General features: G+C 43.6%; 1 protein-coding gene across 4 annotated transcripts in view; it reads right to left on the bottom strand.

Moving 5' to 3' along the window:
• Nucleotides 1–17,000, bottom strand: part of MAPRE2 (microtubule associated protein RP/EB family member 2) — a 663,286-nt gene extending 646,286 nt beyond the window's left edge. For 2 of the 4 annotated variants that reach the window (XM_069220123.1, XM_069220126.1), the window contains exon 1: nucleotides 16,904–16,998. The gene's annotated coding sequence lies outside the window, so the exon portion shown is untranslated. Of the gene's footprint in view, nucleotides 1–10,728; nucleotides 10,814–16,903 lie in introns of all 4 variants that reach the window. The other 2 variants (XM_069220124.1, XM_069220125.1) reach the window with 2 other exon arrangements.
• Nucleotides 17,001–21,203: the final 4,203 nt, after the last annotated feature.

The following is a 21,203-nucleotide window of genomic DNA, read 5'->3' as shown; positions in this document are numbered from 1 at the left end:
GTACTATTTCACCTTCTTCCTCCCAATTATCTAAGCGTAAGAATCAAGGATTGTCTAAAAGTCTAAAGCCTCCAACATTATTACAGAAACCTACTCACCTGAATTCACAGCTGTGATCAACTCAACCTCTTTTTACTGGGTTGTAGTTGGCCTTTAGCAACATACGACCATCCCTCTTCTGGTAAAGAAACCATCAACCAATCTTAAAGTTAAGTCCAACTACAGACATATCTCCCACCTACCCTACACAAACTAGCACATGGAAAGGGAGGTTACAAGACAAACTCAATAACAAATTAAACTTAATCTCATTTATTATGACCACACATCTACATTCAAGCCAGCTAGGGGTTCCAAAGCCTTCCTGGCTAATATCAGAGAACAACTGCTGCTGTCACTGGACTTAAACAGGAAAAAAAAACTCATACTCCTCGATCTCTTAGAAGCATACAACATGTAGACCTGGACATGCTGTTGAGGAGACTCAAAGAACTGGCTTGTTTCAATGGCTCATGTATTTTTCTTGCACAAAGAGCAAGAAAAGGAACATATTAGAGATCTTGAATATGAAAAGGTAAGAATCCATCTCACTGCCATCTGAAGGGCCTGCCAGCCTATAAGCCTTAGCACCCACTGCAATGAAAGTTAGAGATGCCAGATCAATGTGGTGGTCCTGATTATTACTATGTATCTCTCCCTACTCTGGACAAAACTGACCAGAGGTTGGAGCACAAGAGGGCCTACTGTATCATAATTTCCAAAGGTTTTCTATAGAAACTGATCACTGATTTATAAACGCTTCAGAATTAGGTCTGAATCTGGGGTGACCAGATAAAACCAGCCTGAAAACACTCCACTAGCTCCCCCCAAGTGTAAGTATAAGGTTTAAAATTCTATGTACCATGCACAACTTACTGTGTCATAGACCTGGGATAACTGCAGACAGGCCTCTATGGAACAAAAACCTAGCATCAGTAACAGCAAGCCTCGTTGCGTCATTTATTCAGATGGAACACACATGAAGGCCGAGCCTAGATTGAGGCACTCATTGAAATTAAGCCTCAGGGAGGAATCAAACTACAAGTAATTCTAGAAAGACATAAATACTGAACTCTTCCTGAGTGCGCTGTACTAGACTTCTCACTATAGGGGCAGTGACCTAAGAAAATCGGGCTGGGACTCCTATCAATCGAACTCTTATTCCTCTTGCATACATCTTACAAAGTGCTCTCAGTTAACCCGAAGGATACACGTAATTCTATAAGTGCTGGAGCTAGTGCTGCTCCCAGTCTCAGCTCTGAAGAAAAAGGCAATGCTTACAAACAAGTTGGTTGGCACTATTCTGTCAAACAGTGCATTCGTTGTGACTAACGCTTCTTGTGCCCTCTGTTCTGTGGGAATTGCACACAGTTCTCATGTTGCCTTTGCCCTGTGGCACCTCATGGCCTTCTGCAAGCCATTTTCCTCTGTCAGAGCTCTACGACCCCCTTGAACGTCCTGTACTGTTGCTTCCCCGGGTTGCATGCTAGTAAGAGTACCACGTGTTTCCTAGTTTATTAGCTCCATCTGCCATTGCCTATTGCATGTAATCATTTAGGTGTATTTTTCCATTTGCCTTGGTTATTGCCACCAACTGGCATGACCTACTGAATCCTACGGCTAATGCTCTTGGTTCCGACAGTTTGGTTAATTGATTCTAATCATTAGTTGCACCTGTTGTCTCCCAGGTTTCCATTGGAACGTTCCACCCCTTCCATGTGAGCAACATGCCTTTCTGGAAGTCTTCCCATCGGGTATAAATATCCTACCTGAACCTGCTGGGGCTTGGCCTTGTTCCAGTCCTGCGCAAGCATCTTCCCTGCACTCATCGTCCGAGTCGCGAGGAACCTCTAGCGCTCTAGTCTTCAAAGCCTTCCTGTGATCCTGACTCAACATCTCCTGTGTCTTCACATCCAGAGCTATGATTCTACCCCCTCTTGTGGATTCTTGCTCCTAAGCCTTCTGCCTTCCTCCGGATTCCAAATGAAGAATCAAAGACTAGGCTAAGTACTGAGTCCCAGGTTAATGTGCACTAATCCTTAGTTCAGTTCTGAGAATTGTCTAAGACTGAGTTCCTTCCAGAAGGGAAGAAATGCTCTTGGAATATGTATATTATGTTCTCCTACTTTTTTTATAGTCCTAGCGCTCCAAACAATTTACCTTGTGGGTGCTCTGAACTTTATTTGACTCTTATCTGAAGGTCTTCATTTCTGTATTCTTGACAAGTTTTGCATTAACAACTTGGAAAACTCCTAGCCCACAATCGTGATTTTCGAGTTTCAATTTAAACCTTGTTGTATTGGACATTCTGCGGAGTGCCAGAAAACTCTGGTTTTCTTTTGAATTTGTATCTGCTCTCAAGCCTTATTTACAATGAAGCCTGTAAGTGTTATTGATGTAAATAACTGTTTAAGAACCATATGCTAAGAACTGTTAGTAAACTACTCTTCTGATTGATTCTAGTTCACTGCACCCGCATCCACACACAAAGGTCCAGTGAGTACAGATCCCTCTGTGCAGAGTCGCAAGGTAGCAGAGCAGACCCAGTGACCTGTCTATCTTTTTCTTGTTTTATCTCAACTCCTCCTTCCCTTTTGGTTTAGTGGGTGAATTAAGGTTGTTTTTTTTTTGTTTCATTCTCTTCCCCAGGTGGGATCAGAGGTCTAGCATTGTCTCTGCGGTCAGAACCAGGTGAGTGTGTGACATTCATTATACCTACTCCCCATTAACTCCTGAAGAAGAAATGGTGAAAGAATCCATTTAAACTGCTCTCAATGTGTGCTTCTCAATGGCAAATTAGAACACAAGATAACCATCCACCAATCTTGTATTTTCTTAGCAGTGAACAACCAAATGGGGGACTTGGAGCCCCAAGCATTGCCCTCTCCACTGAGAAAGAAACGCCCCACACAGTTCACGTGCTAATGTGCTGCCCAAAAATTTTATATTTCTGGAGCTTCTGTTGGCTGCCTGGTTCAATGCATGGACTATGGCACTAGAGGACCTTAAAAGAGTCAAGTGCAGGGGTCAGGGATGGGACTGCGGTTCAGGTCAACAACATGATGAGTGCTTATGAAGGACAGCGGAGGGAACACAGCACTGAAGATGAAACTTGAAAGGACGTCTGGGGCACTCCTCTTTTTTTTAAATGAAGCTTGATAGCCCTGTCTGCAGCATTTGCCCACAAAAGGGGATGGGGGAAATCCAGGCGTGAAGCATGGATTCCCTACCAAGCCTATCAGCCATATCAGATAATACTGTGGAGTTAAGGTCAGCCTGTGGATGAAGCAGCAGACATTGCAACAGGGACTGAATCCCTGATACTGTTTCTCTCATAGTGTTGCAACCCACTGTCTCAAGTAGTGACAAGAAGGTCTCTTCTATACAGGCTGCAATGAGTGCAATGGACCAAAGGCTTACAGTGACTAAGATGCAGCAGCTGCCAAAGAAATGAAGCGCCAGGCAGGAGCTGTAGAATAAAACTCAGTAAATCTTACAGAATACATCAACAGACTTAAAAGCCATAGCAGATTTATGGAAAACTGCAAAGGAATTTTGTGACAAAAGACTGTAAAGCTCACCACAGAGGCCACGGAAGGGCCAACAGCGGCGAGGTCAAAAATAGTTGACTTGGAGTTGTCCATGAAGAATTAGAAACAGACACAGGGTTCCCATCCTATCCTACATTCTCTCTATTCCACTCAGAATCACAAACTGAATATATCGAGGACTTTCAACACGCTTCTAGCATTCACATTTGTGTGATGCCAACTGACTCTACTAAGTGGTCTCACTTTAGGATATGAGCCACAGTTTTTGGGGAAAGGAAGTTCTGACATCTGGTACTCACCTCATGTTGTTGTGCGGCAAGCTTACTGATTGTCTACAAAAGATGCAAAGAGTGCTCAGGAAACAATAGGTAGTGTAGTTTGTGAATTGGGCAGCCTTCAAGAGTGCAAATGACTCCTGCTGGAGGCCATTAAATAGAACTTATCCTCTGACGATGATGATGAGAGGATTTCGATTTTACCAGATGTACGAGAGGACTATGAAAAGGAGGCAGATACTGCAATCGGAAGTAATTGAAAAGGCTGGGTGAGGTTTCACTATGGTACGTCACAACGGTGAGGGGAAAATAGATGGTAGCCACCATGTTTTTGTGGAGTTCAAAGGTCTGGAGGTGTTTCTTGAAGAGAAGAAGAACCCTGAGTAGTGGATTAGTAGTAGGAAAGTGGTTTGGGCTTTGCTAGTTATAATGTGCAACAGTATGGTCCTCGAGATGTTTTAGCCCTGTAATCTGCCTGATGTCAGTGTGCTTTGTTTAGTTATTGGGATATATTTTCCTGGTAAGAGACTGACACAGTTGTCTCCCTCTTCCTCTTTTGTCTCCTCACACCTCCTGCCTAGTCAGGCAGCAGTGTGTTTCAACGCCTATTTTTTACTTGGAAATGGATAATATTTTTCGTAATTAGGGATATTTGCGCGTCCCTCAGAATGCCATACTGCTTTATTATATCTGTGAGTTTTACACTGCTGTTCAATAAAATGTGTGAAACTAAAAACGAACCCTTCTGAAGTGGCCACCAACCGTTTGCCAGTAAACGGAGAACACACAAAAGAAACAATTCATGTGTGTAGAAAATATGAAAGTAGTACCACATTTCGTTGTCAATGACATGATTGACTGTTGACATTTCGTTTAAAGTAAATTAACCAATAAACACAATGTCAAAGTTCGAAATACAGCATTCAAGGTCAGTACAAATATACCCTGCAGCATCTTATTTGAGTTAGGGGTGGCACGTCCTTTTTTAATTGGAAAGCCTTCCACACACAAGGGAGGGAACGAAAATATGATAACCAAACACAGCCGACAACACAGGGTTGCTTCGCAGAAAATAAAATCATTGCGGAAGTGTTTTCTCTGGAGTTAATGAACGAGTCTGTAAATCGATAATGCGAGTGAGTGAGAACAGCCTGCTGGGAACGGGGCGGTCGGCCTGCTGCAGATGGGGCAGGAACCATGAACAAATGACGCACAGAGGTTGGAGAAGCCTATCTATTGATAAATTACCATTAACCACCAACGTCTTTGCCAATGAAAATGATCTGTCATTCTATCTTTGATAGTGAAGTCCTCTCTACTGGAAATCGAGGATAAATAATGTTTAGGTTTAAAATACAACACCTCTGAGATTTGTGGGTTAAAGTACCCCTAAATGCACATTATAAGGTTAGGTTATCACGGTCGGAAGCAGCTGCCCGAGGCCCAACGACCGAGGCGAGCTGCGGTCTGTTTTTCCCCTTCCTTGCAACCGTGCCTGGGCCTGTCAGCCCGGTCACGCTCTCCCTGCAGAACCCGAGGCTGCAGTGGCCTGGAGCACACACTGCTGGCCGCCCCATCGCCACACACAGATAGACAATGAGCCGGCCAGGGCACACAAAGCGGGTGAGGCCTCTGCTCCCATCCCGCCCGGGCGTAAGAATGAGGCCTCCCACAGGGCAGGAGCTGCTGCTTAGGATGAGCAGAGTTTGCTCTCGTCTCGCCCTGAAAAAATGGAGGGGGTGGTTCAGGCTGATTACAAAACCCAGACCTGCCAACTCACACGGTGCCAGTGATGTAGGACACAAATCGGCTCCCTTCACATGGCCATCCTTTAAAGAGTCACTACTACTACTACTGGCAGGGAAGACGAGCTAGAAACCACTGCACAGAATAGGTTTCCAGTTCGCCTTTTGAGACTCTGAACAGCTCATGCCCATTAAGGGGACATCAGCGCAAGCCTCAGCAAGCCTTTTCCCTCTGGATAGCTTGGCTTGGGTGCGAAAGCAGAAGTTTTTTTTTTTAAGTTGAATATTTTTTTAAGTTGTCAGGTCCGGAAACAGGTCTTAAATGGGCCCCATATTCACACCCGTTAATTTTACTGACAAAAAGACTGATCCATTTCTCACCAATGAAAATAAAATCCCATAATGTAATCCGTGATACCAACTATTGACTTTCCACATATTATTGTGAAATGAGTTGCCTCTAGGTGTCCGTGTAAACTCAAACTGTGAATGTTCATGAAAGGGTATCATTGAGAACTCTGGAATTGAGGGGAAATACAGTAAGAATCTCGCACACAGCAAGTCAGTGAGTCATAAAGGAGTAGGGTGACAAGATTTTGAAAGCCTAAAACCCGGGAAACATTTGAAAAAATAGAAGACTAACAGCATGAATAAAAAAAGAGTCAGTTTGATACCCAGTATCATACGTTATTTAAATAGCTTTCTGATAACAACTGCTAACTAGAATTGTTTTGTAACACTAAAAATTGCCTTCACTGGTTGTAGTTGCACATCACTGACAACCAGGACCTAACCCAAAATTACAGAAATCTGCTGGGGCTGCTGGTGAAAGACCAGGACTCATCGGCAAATCCGGAATGCTTAGGCACTCTATAAAGGAGTTCAAAATAGATGCTCATCCAATCGTTGGCCTAGCTGGAGAGCACACAGTGATACTCTTATGTGTGCCTATTATAGTTACAGTTCAATGGGAAAGGGGGTACACAGCTGTTGCAATCCTGGCTGCAGCAAAATAAAAGTAAATGCAGTGCTTACAGGTGAGTGAGCTAGCTGTGTGAGTGGGAGGGTTGGAGTGGAAGAGATGAAAGGAAATATATTTGGAAGGAGAGAGTGAAAGACGGTGCTGAAGGGTAAAGAGATATCATGTGAGATATGCAGATGGGCTATTTAAAAAAATGTGGAGGAAAACATGATGTATGGGTCTGATAAAGGCGAGAAAAAGGGGGGAATGGGATGACTGAGACACTCCAAAGAATGCGTCATTCCCGCAAATTGAGACACTCCAAAGAATGCTACCACTCACAAACTTTAGTAATGTTTAATTCATTTTTTTTGTAAACAAAGTTTATTGCAATTTCGATCAACCAATGAGTAGGTAAACATAGTATAAGAGAATATACAGTGATCTACATAGACTCTGAGATCAAGAGCTTTTTCAATCTACACATCTCTGCACTAACAGCAATCTGATGTTGCAACAACTACCCTACCCCCCCATCCCTCAACCTCCCCAACAGTGCCCCACCCCCCAGTGATGGTACTGGTAGCTTATCTGGACAGTTGTATTGTATGTAGGTGTGCTATGAAGGAGTCAACCCTCCGCTCACAGTGTGAGAGTGTTTACCCCGTCTAGTCCAACCGTAGGATCCTGCCCCGGGGTCATCTGTACTGGCACCAATGGATTGGGACTATTGGTAACTTCTCAAAACATCCAAACATCATTCAATCAGGGGACTGGACCTAATCGGCATTCCTCCTTAAAGGAGTCTAATATCGCGTCCCAACCTTGCGCCACCTCCAGGGGCCGCCAACCCCTTCTGGCCTCACTATGTAAAACCGCGCTCTCGCACCCAGCCCACCTAGTTAGTTCTCTGGTCCATAGGGACAGTCTCGGCCCAACTGGATTCTTCCAGGACATCGCTATTTCCCTCTTGGCCAGTACGTAGGCCAAGTCCCGGAACCTGTTGGTTATTTTGTACTTAGCCGTGCGTGGAAACCAGCCAAGCAGACAATGACCTATTGTGCAAGGGACTTCTCTTCCTATCGCTCCAGCCACCAGACGGCTCACCTCCGCCCAATACACCTCTGCCGTAGGGCAGCTCCAGAACATATGCCTAAATTCTGCCTTCTCTAGTCCGCACCTCGGGCAATTTACTCCTTCCGCTTCAAAGTACCTGCTGATCCGCTCAGGGGTGAGATATGCCCTATGAAGTACATAAAAATTAATCAGCTTAAATCTGGCATTGCGAGTCATTTTGGGGAAGCCCCCCAGAATACGCTCCCAGTCCACATCGGATATAGTTGTGCCCAGGTCTACTTCCCATGACGATTTGAGTTGAGTCAAAGGTATGTTCCTTAGTAATGTTTAATTCATAGTGTCATTTCTATAGAATTGAACCACTCTATTATTCAGAACAAAATCATTGTTAATACTCTTTTATCTAATACTGGTAACAAGCATTGGCAAAAGTAATAAGTGGGGCTTTAGTTTGCTGTGTTACATCTGTAATTTCAATAACAGAAAACACAAACAGACAGAGGCACCCAAACACTGGCCGTGATGCACACTGTCTTAAAAAAAGGAATTAAGGTCACATATTTTAACCCCTAAAATACATAGGTCATGCCTCTCTGGAAGAAAAAAATGGATAGCTTTGTTGTCAGCAATCTAAGGTCCCCATTACAAGTCTGGCGGTCTAAAGACCACCAGACGTGCGGTGTCGGTCAGACCTCTGTACTCCTGGCAGTCCAATCACCACATTACAACCCCGCCCTGCACCCTCAGAATGCACACTGTGTCCTACAGCAGTGTGGTTGAAAGGTTGTTGTTTTCGTTATGATCCTACATAGGAAGTGTTTCCTTCTCATGTGTGATGCCCACTGAGGTGTGGTTATAGTGTTATGGGACACAACACGTAGCAGTATGTTGAAGTGTAAGAGGTAGACTTTCAGTTTTATGGTTTTCAGCATACTGTTAGCTCTGAAAAACTCTGTAGGTCCCTTTATGGTATTTCATATGGCATAGGGTCTGATTTAGAGTTTGGTGGGGTGGCAGGGTTACTCCGCCACAAATGTGACGTTCCTTTTAGAGCCTATGGGGATCGTAATATGGTGGATGGGAGTAACCCGTCCGCCAAACACTAAATCAGGCCCATAGTCCGCTCAGTTGGTTACTGCACTGAACTGTCCAATCTGAGATTTTGAGTATAGTTGTGCTCCTGAGCTGGCATGGTTGTTGGAAGAGAGAAGTGGAGAGATCTGTATGAGAAGGGTATATATGATCAGTTTTTGCATTGATTTATGATTTTTATGATTGTGTGTGATTTAAGTTATTAATATCTTATTATTTTAATTTGAGCTTTCTGTATTTTTTTTAGTAGTTGTTTTATAAATGTGATAATATTTTTCCTGTTTTGTTTGTAAGTTTCTTTTAACCTTTCAAAATTATTGGCAGGTTGTTGGGTCTGTAGAACACCAGTTTGGAAGTATTAATTATCACTTAAAATATTTGCCACACTATTTACTAATTATTTTTAAAAAAATGTAATTTATTTTTTCAATTGGTTAATAAGATTATTATGTAAACGATTAGTTCAATTATTTTTTGTGTGTATATTGTTATTTGTTATTTTAATTGGCTATTTAGGCATGAAAATTATTTAATCAATAAATTAATTATGTTATTTTAATTTTTTATATATTATTTTCTTGAACGTTTATTGTGATTTTCTTTAGAATACTTTCACTTTTTTGTGGGTTACTGGGATTGAAGAGGAGTAGGGTGGGATGAGTTTTTACTGTACGTGTTTTAGTTTTAAAATTGATAAAGAGTGTTTAATTTGTTATTTTTTAATGATTATATTTTAGATATTTTAAGTACATTTTAAGAACATGAGGCATTTATCGAATTTGTTTTCATTTTAAAATATATTTAACTTATTAGGAATATATTACCTTATTTTTTATAGTAATTGTACTGTGACTTTTTCAAGTCAAGTCAACTTTATTCAGAAGCAAATAGCAACCATAAAAGTAATAAGACATACATGCATAAATAGCAGCACTCTTAAAAGAACATCAAGATAAAAGATACATAAAAATACAGATCAATAAAAATGAATACAGTATTGTCCTACGCGCTCTCACTGCTGTTTTTAAAAACATGCCCACATATAAAACAGTATCACAATCAGAAAGCTGCCATAAAAACTGATAGGCAATTTTCACCTGTCTGACATTACAGCAGCTATTCCTTAAGAGCGAGATTAAGAACATCTTAGTGAATATGTCATAAAATGTGCAGAAAAAAATCAAAGTTCATCGTTGTTTGACCGGAGGTATCGTCACATAGCCAGCGAGCATCATCTAGTTCTTCCATATGGATAGCCAAAACAGTGCAAGTTGCGCACTAAGGCCTCCAAAAAAATTCAGACCTCATTCTTTATGACAGACGAGGCTAGAAGGAGAATTAAGGGCTGCAAGTAACAACTGCAAAATCGGTTTTCCTCCCGTTGTAAGGCAGCACGATCTGATATGCCCCTTACTTCCATCCCATATGATGCGACCGAAATGCACTGAGATCTTTATATTTGAAGCAAGGGACCAAAGAAGCCACCTCACACAGGTTGGGGTAAACTGCATAGCGAGGCTATTGCAGACGAAAAATTAACTCTGCACTGCACAATATTGGGAGCACAAGACCCAGAAGATGAAAAGGTAACCCCCGGGTAAGAAAATATATTGATACACGTTAACTTAGCAGTTCCTATAGAGAGACTAGTAAACTATGCACGTTTAGAGCCACACACCATAATGTAAGATTTAGAAATATTGGTAATCAAATCAAAGGTGGCTATGAAATCCACAAATCCATGCACCAGAAGGCGCAGTGCCCATGGCATCTGCATCATAAGCACGGCATCATCCACATACAAAAAGGGAAGGCAATAACGCTCCTTTAATTATGGGTACATCCTGCATGATATTAAGTAAGTAAGGGCGAAGCTCATTGATGTACAGCACAAAAAGTAAAGGCGCTAATATGCACCCTTGCTGTATACATTGAGCAACACAAACGTCCCCCGAGAGCTCTCCTTGGTTGCTGATCTGAATTCTCACCTTCAAGTCAGTGTGTGGATAGGCAAGAAAATGCACTAGAACAGCGTCCTTCCACCGTGCGATACGCATGCGCCACAACTTCGACCTATTAACACAATCAAAGGCCAAGAAAAGATCCATAAACACTAGGTATAACAGCGTTTTTTTAGAGATTGTATATTTCCCAATCACAATGTTTAAGTTCAGACACTGTTTATAGTGCCTAACGTACTAAGAAACCCACACTGACGTGTATAGTACCGCCTCATTTTGAATCCAATCCCCGACTCTGTTGTAAATTACCCTCCCCAAAAATGTTTGCTGTCGAGTTAATCAGGGAAATCAGTTCATACGAACCAGGGAAAGAGCGGACTCCTTTCTTAAATAAATATGGCCACTATAACTGATGTAGACCATGAGGATGGTCAGGGCGAAAGAGTGAGATTATTGAAGACGTTGATTAGCAGTTGCACCCAAAATCTTTAATATGCCTAAAAGGTCAATTGGGACACCATCAGGGCCAGGGGCCTTACCACTTACACTTTGATTGATAGTGCTAATCACTACATCCAGACCAACCTTAAATTCACCAAATAGGGAACGGTCTATAACAAACTAAACACCACTCATAGAGGCTTTAAAGGTATTAGTAAAATGGCCCTTCCATGTGGTACTACTATTATGCCAAGAAACAGGGCCAGCAGCCTTATGCTTACACCTCAGCTCAGTAACTGTAGACCAGAAAAACGTACTATTTTTTATTAATGCAGCCTGCGCTAGCTTCTCCCCGTGCTGAGTAAGTACCTCCATCCAGCGCATCCTGGTCAATTCCTTGTAATGCCTCCTTGCGGAGCTCACAGCTGCTGGGACTCCAGGTTTGGCTGCAAGGGCCTGGCAAAACTGACCGTTAGCTAAGGAACACTCATGATTAGATTACCTAGGTGAATTTACCAAAGGCTGGAATTATTTCAACAATGTTTTTCTAATATTTAAACAAAGCCTGACAAAAGCCTTTTTAGATCAAAGAGGCCATATCCTCCTCAGCAAGACACACTACCACTAGCTTGCGTTTAGTGCTAACAATTAAATTAAAAAACCTGGCGAGCTCGCGCAGCCAGCACACCTAAGATTATCAGTAGAGGGCTGAGGACAATTTGCTCCAATAAATACCCTGGCTTTCTCCCTTGGGGCCATAGAAAAAACTGCTTCCAAGGGATTATGATCACCATAATCGGTCTGAATTACTATACCCTGATGCCACAATATCTCCCAGACTACGCTTAATGGAGATGTAGTCAATCACTGAAGGGTCACTCCTACCCCTGTACGTGAGCTCAGCCGCAGATGGCACACCCGCAACTTCCATTATATTGCACAGATTATTTGGCGCAAGGTGGGCTACTAAATCAAACATCCTAGGGCCCATGTAAAGTGATGGAGATGCACTACTATAGAGAACTTCGTTCAACAGTGATAGCTGGATGTTAAAATCACCCACCAGATATAAATAAGTAAGCTGACCAGAAAGGTCTTTCCATCCAGTCAAGTTATTGATAAAATCAAATATTACAGACAATTTAGCATTTGGGATATTGACATAATCATTGTTATAAAAAAATTCAAAATATATATTTTTGTGAGCTTTTACTAGTATGACTTGAAAATCACTTTTAGGTGAGTCAAAAAACAGACATGACCAACTATTTACATTAACCCATACTGCTAAACCCCCCAGAAGCACAACAAGGACGAGGGGACTGCAGGAGTGTAAAAGCACTGATAGCCAACAACAAAGGAGGGAGATACGTGCCAAGTCTCCTGGAACATTATAATATCATATTTCTTAATAAATGAGAGCCATTCAGAAAGGTGTAACTTTGAGCGCAACCCAGCTATATTCCAGCTTAATATTTTTATTGATTGACCCCGGGGTGCGCTTATAGTGCTAAGACTGGGGGGAACACTAGGCAAGGAAAAGCATACCATAGTATCGCCAGTTAAAGTGGTTAAAGCAGTTGGCTCTCTAACTAGTCATTTCACGCCCTCTAAATTATTCAAGGCATCAAACCTATTGATACATGGAAACAGGGACAGTGGATCTGCAGCCGTGTACATGCGAGAGCGCAGGATAAGCGGAAAATCTGGCCTATAAAAATAGCCAAGTGGGAGAACAGAAATGCTCGAATAATAGAATCATCTAGGCTCCTTCGTACCCAATATTCTGCTCACAAGAAGGAAATTGCGAAAACTGACCACAATACAGTCCCCATCATTGGTCTTCTCAGAATGCCCCACCCAATTAACCCTTTGCACCATGATGATCTCATTGTGATTGTTCAAATTACAATAATTATTTTGGCTAAGCCAATGCATAGTTTTATTATGCAGCTGTTCCCAGGTTTCACTTTGATCTATGCTCAAGGGTGGAACTCCTGTCAGGACCACGACATAAGGGCATGCCACTGGGGGCAAGTTCAAAATGTCCTTTTTCGAGGCTTGGTTATGCACTGGTGCAGCAGTTCTCAGATGAGGGTGCCTTGTTAATTGAGCTGTGCCTGCTGTTAAGGGAGATGAGGGCTCTTACGTGTTGAGGATTTACAGATCCAATGCTAGTAGGGGATAGAGGGCGACCTGCCTGATCAGTCTGAGCCATAATAGCACGGTCACTCACCAAGGTATTACTAGGGCTAGAGTGGTTGCCGGAATTCGAACAAACAGTCTGGGGGCCTTGACAGTTGTCTATAGCTTGGAAAACAGGAAATAAGCTGTTTAACAGGCTTTCAATGTGGTCGAGCCTATCCAGTAAATTCTGCAGTTTCTCGTCCACAATCAGGCGAAATGGTGGCAGCAGGTCGTCCAGGACCTGCAGGGGCTTGGACAGACAAATCCTAAGAGTGAGCTATTTGGGACTGCATTGTAGCCAGCGCTGCAGGTCGTGCCCATGTCCAAAGTTGTTTTGAATTCATCTGGAGAGTGGACTGTTGGCAGTTAGGATCGGTTGATTAGTTAATAGTTGTAGAAGGTCAACTTTAACCAACAACTTTCTTCCTTTTTGCAGCTGGGCCTTTTTGGACCTGGGCGTGTCACTGAGAAGAAGAGGCACAAGGCAACTCAGACTCCGGTATAGTGTTCATAGTTGTGTTTAAGCTAGCGGGCTCAATAGTCAAAAAGTGTGGGTGTTTAACACCTGCCCCCTTGTCATTATCAGTTAGAGCTGAGGATTCTGTAGGCCTAGCTGTTAAGCTGGAACACTCCTCAACTCTGGGACCGTTGCCCAAAGAAAGTCTTTCCTCAGCGAGAGCAATCTCAGTGGAGATTATACCTATTGCTCTCTTGAGCATTCTATCTATGGTGGTTTTATGGCGGGCCGCTATGTTTGTGACCGGGGGCATGGTAACACCCACAGCTTTCCTTTTACCCATGATGACCATGAACAGCAGTGAACCACATGCCCACTCACCAGCTTTTCCAGATCCCTGCAAACTACCAACAAATTGAGGATCAAAGAGAATGGGCCCAGGCCGGCCTCGTTCGGGTGAAGACATGCCTCGTCTCTGTCCAGACACCCACCCAGGCATGTACCACGCAACAGGAGCGCCACTCTGTTTAAATATCCCAAAGCACCTCACCTCCAGGCACGAGTTGCAAGGCGCGGTGGGTAGGCTGGAGCCTGCAGTCCTGTTCAGAGCGCTGGGATAGATTCCTCGCGCAGTGGGACCGCTGCTCTGTTTAAATATTCCAAAGCGCCTATAGGCACGAGTTTCAGGTTTAGGTGGGCGGGCTGCCACAAGGCAGGCTAGAGCCTGCAGTCCTGTTCAGAGCGGTGGGATAGCTTCCCCGCGCAGTGGAGGTGCTGTTTGTTCAAATATCCCAAGGCGCCACCAGGCGTGTGTTGCAGGGCGAGGTGGGTGGACGCAGTAGTAAAACCTATTCATAAAAGTATACAAACAGAGGATTGGAGCACCGAGTGTAAAACGATTGTAAGGAATAGTACAAGATACAGTCCAAATTTTTGGTGTCAAAGTTCACCATACAATTTTTTTGTCCTTTCAGGATTGTTATGAATACATAGATGATACTACAAACAGCTGAGTATAAATGGCATCCAGGGGAGCTGATGCGTGTTTCATCCTTTTGGACTTTATCAAGCCTATTAGACTTAGTATCTCACAGACCTGGCAACAAAAATATCCAATTCATTTAGCAAGTGTAAGGGCTAGCTGCCTATTATCAAGTATTGAGATTGTAAAATATAGGAAAGTAGTGTTGTATGCGGAGGCAGTGACAACTAATGTGTGCGCCCGGGGGCTCCACGATATGATGCAAGGATTAAACATGTAAATACATTAGGCCATGATATGCCATTCAAAGTAGAGGAGCCACTGTGAATCAGTCATTTTGCAATTTATTTGTGTGTTCCAGTCCTTTTTTTGTATCTCAGATTACTGGGGCGCCAACCAGGGTGGAACCCAAACACAACACCCTAAGCAGCTGGATGTTTTGGTTTATGAGCACCACCTTAATGGTAGAGGTAATTACTTGAATGGGGGTGCACATCTGTAGATATTGTAAGCCCATCTCACTGTGAGCATTGAAAACAATAGGCAGCATCTTCAAGCAATGGCGAGGTGGTTCAAATTCTTAAGGTGGAGGTTCAGAGTCTGTTAGGATTTGTAAGCTCAGAATCTTGTGTATTCATTTCTTCAGTGCACCAGCTCCAATTATGTTCCTGTGTTTTAGCTAGGAAGGAACAAGGTTCATAGCCAGTTACGTTCATAAATTCAACTGGATTGGTAGATAAACCTTATGATAATCGGCAGCATGTCTTTGAATCTGTTGACTCAAGTCACCTTAAATGTGAAGGGAAGCATCTGGGTGTCACTTTTAAGAAAATTGCAAAATGTGAAGTTTCTTGCAGTGCGCAGCATAGCTATTTGGATAGTTGAGTACATTGTAAGGGAAGTACGAAAAAACATTTTTATGAGCCGTCTTTCAGTACAACACCACTGAGAAGCAGATTGAAAATGTTAATAAGGTTGACAGCAGAAAGGCATGTGCGCTGGAAAAGCTTATAATTGGACTAAGACTGAATAGACCAGAAAGGAAGGATATGATGGTGGGGTACCCCTACTTTGGGCGAGACATCAATAATGTTATAGTTGTTGTCTTCTACATGTACGGCAGATAAGTTGGAAGGTGGACTCTATCTCGCCATGTTAAAACTATGCGCATGGAGGGGGCGGCAGTTTCAAGGTTGGTCTGCCATAAGAGCAGCTTGGTTGCCCGTTGTTATTCGCATCGCTTAGGTTTTAAGTTTACAAATAAGTAGAAACTGAAGTTGTGAAGATATATCGTGCGTGTGGAGAGGTGTGGTTGGATGAAAGGAAAAGCTGCCAGGAGACTTAGGCAAGCATATCCGTGAGCGCGCCTCTGCTGCACCGAAAACTTTGAAACTGCTGAGGTTGCGCTTTCGAATTATTCACAGAGAATACAATTACACCCAAAAACGTCAGAAGGGAGGAGGTCACTCGAAAGTATTGGTAGGGCTTGGTACAAAATGGCATGAGACTGTCTCTTGTCCTGCATGAATTGACATTCTCCACGCAATGGCAAATCAGCTAAATAATTGACTACTCATTATGTTTTGCTTTGACGTTTATATTTTACTGATTAGTTTTCATTTTGGTTATAGGAAGCACCTGTAAAAGTTGGATTTAAAAGCGGGGACGCCTATCGTGACCGGGAGAGACGTGGAGAGGGCAGGAAGAGAGACCACATGGTTTAGTGGTAAACACTATAGGAGCCAGATTGCCTGCAACGGGTGGACAGACACGCCCAATGGCACCGGAGGAGTCTTATGCCGGAGTGGGTAGGTAGAAGTCACAAGCCGGTGCGCGAACTAGAGCGATCTGCTCCCCACATAGAGAGGGGGGGTCGCGCAGATTCAGCCAGCTTTCTAGTGCCAAAGATGGACTTTGGTTTTTCTGGCGAAACCCCGCGCCGAATCATGACGCTGGGGGAATCCCTGCTATCGTTTCAAGGTGGTCTCAGTTGGCAGCGGCTGCTCGCGAACGTCTGCCTCCACAGAACCACCCTCACCGTTCTTGACCTCGTACCATGGCAGCTGTCCCCATCCCACACCTCCGCCGTTTTAAGGGGGGGGGGGACGTGGCGCCTTTAAATACACTTGACTCACCTGCTTCTCGCGCGCGCCGCTCCCTCGCGCTCCTGTCACAGCTGCTGTCCGGGCTCGCGCTTTGTTCCTCCTCCCTCGGTCGTCGAGAGGCCCGCCCATGGGGCACGTGACTCCCTCCCTCGAGCCAGGGGCAGCCACGCCCAGACAAATGACAGCGAATTGCCCCGCGCGGGCGGGGTGGCTCCAGGCACTCTCACTGACGAGCGGTGGGTGGAGGGAGGCTTGTTCAAAGGGCGGCGAACGTTCGTGTTCCTATTAATCGTTAGAGAACTACGTTACTACAGACAGATGTGAGGTGGGTTTATTCGCTGTGCATATATTGCTATTTTATATCTGCCAGTTTAGTCAATGCCCTCGGACGTTCTACATTATTGTGTGACCGACACTAACATAAAAGTAGTGTGAACATCGGGAAAGAGCGGATTGTTTCGGACCCAAACAGGTGACTCGATTTCTTTCTCTTGCGCGACTGATGGACTGTGGGCGGTGTTAATCCTTTATGAGATTTTGGCGCTCCTATTTGGACCCGTTCCTCTGGAAAGCACTGTAGTAACAGATCGACCCTGACTAGTTGTAACTTGATGTATTATCCAATGAAAGCCACATCAGTACTGCACAGGGAACATTGAAAGCAACGGCCTCCTCCAGCTTCTTCGCAGATCTCTCCTCCACACTCCGCATTGTAAATGACACTTTAATATGCCTGTAAGACATACATAGTTATATTATGGGTTGGCAGCTGGAACAATATTCAGACATCTCATTAACTTACATCTCTACATATTCCCCACCCCCAGAAAATTTTAAAGAACATCTAGGGAAACCATGGAAACATCTGTATATATTTTCTTTAACCACTTCACTGGTAGCCCTAAGACCCGCCCCACCCACCCTTGGTGAGTCTGTTTTTTGGCCATTTGGGGTAGTTCACTCTTAGGCCCCCATAACATTTTGTCCACATAAGCTATCCACGCCAAATTTGTGTCCTTTTTTCCATTATCCTGGGGATTCTAAAAGTACCCAGGGTTTGTGGAGTCACCTGGAGGGGACCGAGAATATGGACAAAATATAGCAAAATTTTGAGTTTTTGGGGAAAAAAGTGCAGCAGAGGAAAGCATCTATTTCAACAAAGGGTATGCGGTGCTAAAATCACCATCTTCCCAGCTTTCAGGAACAGACAGACTTGAATCGGATAACCACATTGTCAACACAGTTTAGGCATTTTACTGGCACATATCCCATTTTTCCTATTTTTTGTGCTTTCAGCTTCCTTCCAGTTAGTCGTGGAAATAGGTGTGAAACCACTGGTGGAGCCTGGAAAGCTATACATTTCTGAAACTCAGAAATGCAGACAAAATTCTGAATTCAGCCAGGGTTCATTTGTGTAGATCCTTCAAGGTTTTCCTATAGAAACTAACAGTTCAAATAATAAAATATTGAAATTAAATTTAAAAAAACAGCCATTTGTGTCTATGTTTTAATTTGTAACTTCTTCTAACTGTGGCAGATTTTCGAAAGCAATATACCATTGCGTCCGCTGGACCCTTCCTGTTGCGGGGATACACAGGGCTTCTAGGTTCAGAAAGAACTCTAGGTACGCAAAGTCAATAACTGAGATGCATCTTGCAATGGTTTTTCATTGTATACACAGTGGTGATTCTTCCTTTCAGACAGAGGAGCGTCGCAGCGCCTGATGCAAACGTAGGTGCAGAAAATGTACTTTTTTATAAAATGGTTAATGGACATGACCATTTGAAGTGCACTGTCTCTCTCTCTCTCGGGGTGGGGCCATTTCAGTTCCATGATTGGTTAGGTTTGTTGGCTCTTTATTTCTGAGTCAGGCTTGAAGGCTTTGTGGTTTCTGGGAACAGTGGATGGTGGTCCTGGCATCTCTGGGTCTTCTCTGCACACTGATGTCGGTAAGTGCGTTTGTTTTAATTTATTTCAACAAAGTAGGTTTTTCCGAATCACAGAGTTGAACTAATTTGCCGTGGCAGACATGTGAGACTGCCCTTAGCCATGGGCCCGGAGATCCACTGCTTCACCCCACCACTTTTAAATGTCACTAACGGCCACTGTGTATACCGAGTATACAGAAATTCATTTGGTAAAATATAAAGAGTGAATCATAGGTATCAAGGAAACCAAAGTATTACCAAACTGGGCACAAGATATGGAGCTTAGAAGTAGTGGTTATTTGCACATCTTTGAATTTGTGGGTACCCATACTAGCATGTGAATTTGAGGCATTTCTCTGTCTTATATTTGGAAGGCGCAAATGCAGAGAAAGACAACTGGTAATAACACTTGTTCTACTATTCAGTGTTCCCCTAAGTCTCCCGATAAAGACGGTACTTCACTTTTGTGGGTAGGCCTAGTGCCCACGACAGGAAACGTCCCAAAACGCAACATGGACACATCACATTTTTCCAGCCAAAACTGACCCTTTTTTTTGCAATGTGCCTAGCTGTGGATTTTGGCCCAAGCTCAGTTGGCACTTAGGGAAACATAGTAAACCTGTACATTTTTGAAAACTAGATACCCAGGGGAACATAGGATGGGATTTTTATGGCTCTCACCCGGTTCTGTTTCCCAGAATCCCTTGCAAACCTCAAAATTTGTCTAAAAAACACATTTACCTTAGATTTCTGTGATGGAAAGTTTAGGAGTCTGAGGGGAGCCTCAAATTTCCTTTCACCCAGCATTCCCCTAAGTCTCATGATAACAATGGTACCCGCAACAGGAAAGGACCCAAAACACAACATGAACACATCACATTTTTTTACCCAAAACAAACCCTTTATTTGCAGTGTGCCTACCTGTTGATTTTGGGTCCTAGCTCAGCAGGCACCTAGGGAAACCTAGCAAACCTGTACATTTTGTAAAACTAGATACCCAGGAAAATTTAGGATGGGATGACTTGTGTGGCTGTCACCAGGTTCTGTTACTCAGAATACCTTGCAATCCTCAACATTTATCTAAAAAACATTTATTTCATATTTCTGTGATGGAAGGTTTTTGGGAATCTGAGGGGAGAAATAAATTTACTTCCATCCAGCATCCCCCAAGTCTCCTGATTAAAATGGTATCTCTCTTGTGTGGGTAGGCCTAGTACCGGTGACAGGAAACAGCCCAAAACACAACACAACACGAACACATCACATTTTTCCACCCAAAACGGACCATTTTTTGCAATGTGCCTAACTGTGGATTTTGGGCCCTAGCTCAGCCAGCACTTAGGGAAACCTAACAAATCTGTTCATTTTTTTTAAAACTGGACACGCAGGGGAACCCTGGATGGGGTGACTTGTGTGGCTCCCACCATGTTCTGTTACCCAGAATCCCCTGCAACCTCAAAAGTTGTCTAAAAACACATTTACCTCACATTTCTGTGATGGAAATTTCTGGAATCCAAGGAGAGCCAGATACTACCTTCCATCCAGCATTCCCTCAAGGTTCCTGATAAAAATGGTACCTCACTTGTGTGGTTAGGCCTAGTGCCTGCGACAGGAAATGGCCCAAAACGCAATATGGACACATCACATTTTTGCACCCAAAACTGACCTTTTTTTTTTGCAATGTCCCTAGCTGTGGATTTTGGGGCCTGGCTCAGCCGCCACCTAGAGAAACCCAGCAAACCTGTACATTTCTAAAAACAAGACACCCAGAGGAATCCAGGATGGGATGACTTGTGTGGCTGTTAGCAGGTTATGTTACCCGGAACTCCTTGCAAAGCTCAAAATGTGTTTAAAAAACACATGTTCCTCACATTTCTGTGATAGAAAGTTCTGGAATCTGAGAGGAGCCACAAATTTCCTACCACCTATTCTTCCCCCAGGTCTACCGATAAAAATGCTACCTCACTTTTGTGGGTGGGCCAAGTGCTAGTGGCAAGGAAGGGCCCAAAACATGTTGTGGACACATTCAAATTATCTGTCACAAATCAACCTGTTTTTTGCAAGGGGGGACACCTGCCTTTTTAGTCCCGGGCTGGGCCATCTAGGAAGAGCCTAGACATTTCTGAAAACTAGACACCCGGGGTAGTCCAAGAAGGTGTGGCTTGCGTGGATCCTCCAATGTTTTCTTACCCAGAATTCCCTGCAAACCTCAAATTTAGCTAACAAAAATCAAATTTCTCCCAGAGTTCTTTGTGGGAACAAAGTGCGGCACAAGTGTCCTTCCCCTTGGCGTTCCCCCCAGTCTCCTGATCAAAATGATATCTGACTTGTGTAGGTGGGCCGAGTGAATAGAACAGGGAAGAGCAAAAAATGTGTAAAAATTGAGGGGGAACCAAAGAGGG

Source organism: Pleurodeles waltl, chromosome 2_2 (genome assembly GCF_031143425.1).
Source record: "Pleurodeles waltl isolate 20211129_DDA chromosome 2_2, aPleWal1.hap1.20221129, whole genome shotgun sequence".
NCBI lineage: Eukaryota > Metazoa > Chordata > Amphibia > Caudata > Salamandridae > Pleurodeles > Pleurodeles waltl.
Note: the sequence above shows the minus strand (reverse complement) of the source record. Positions and strands in the feature narration are given on the sequence as shown.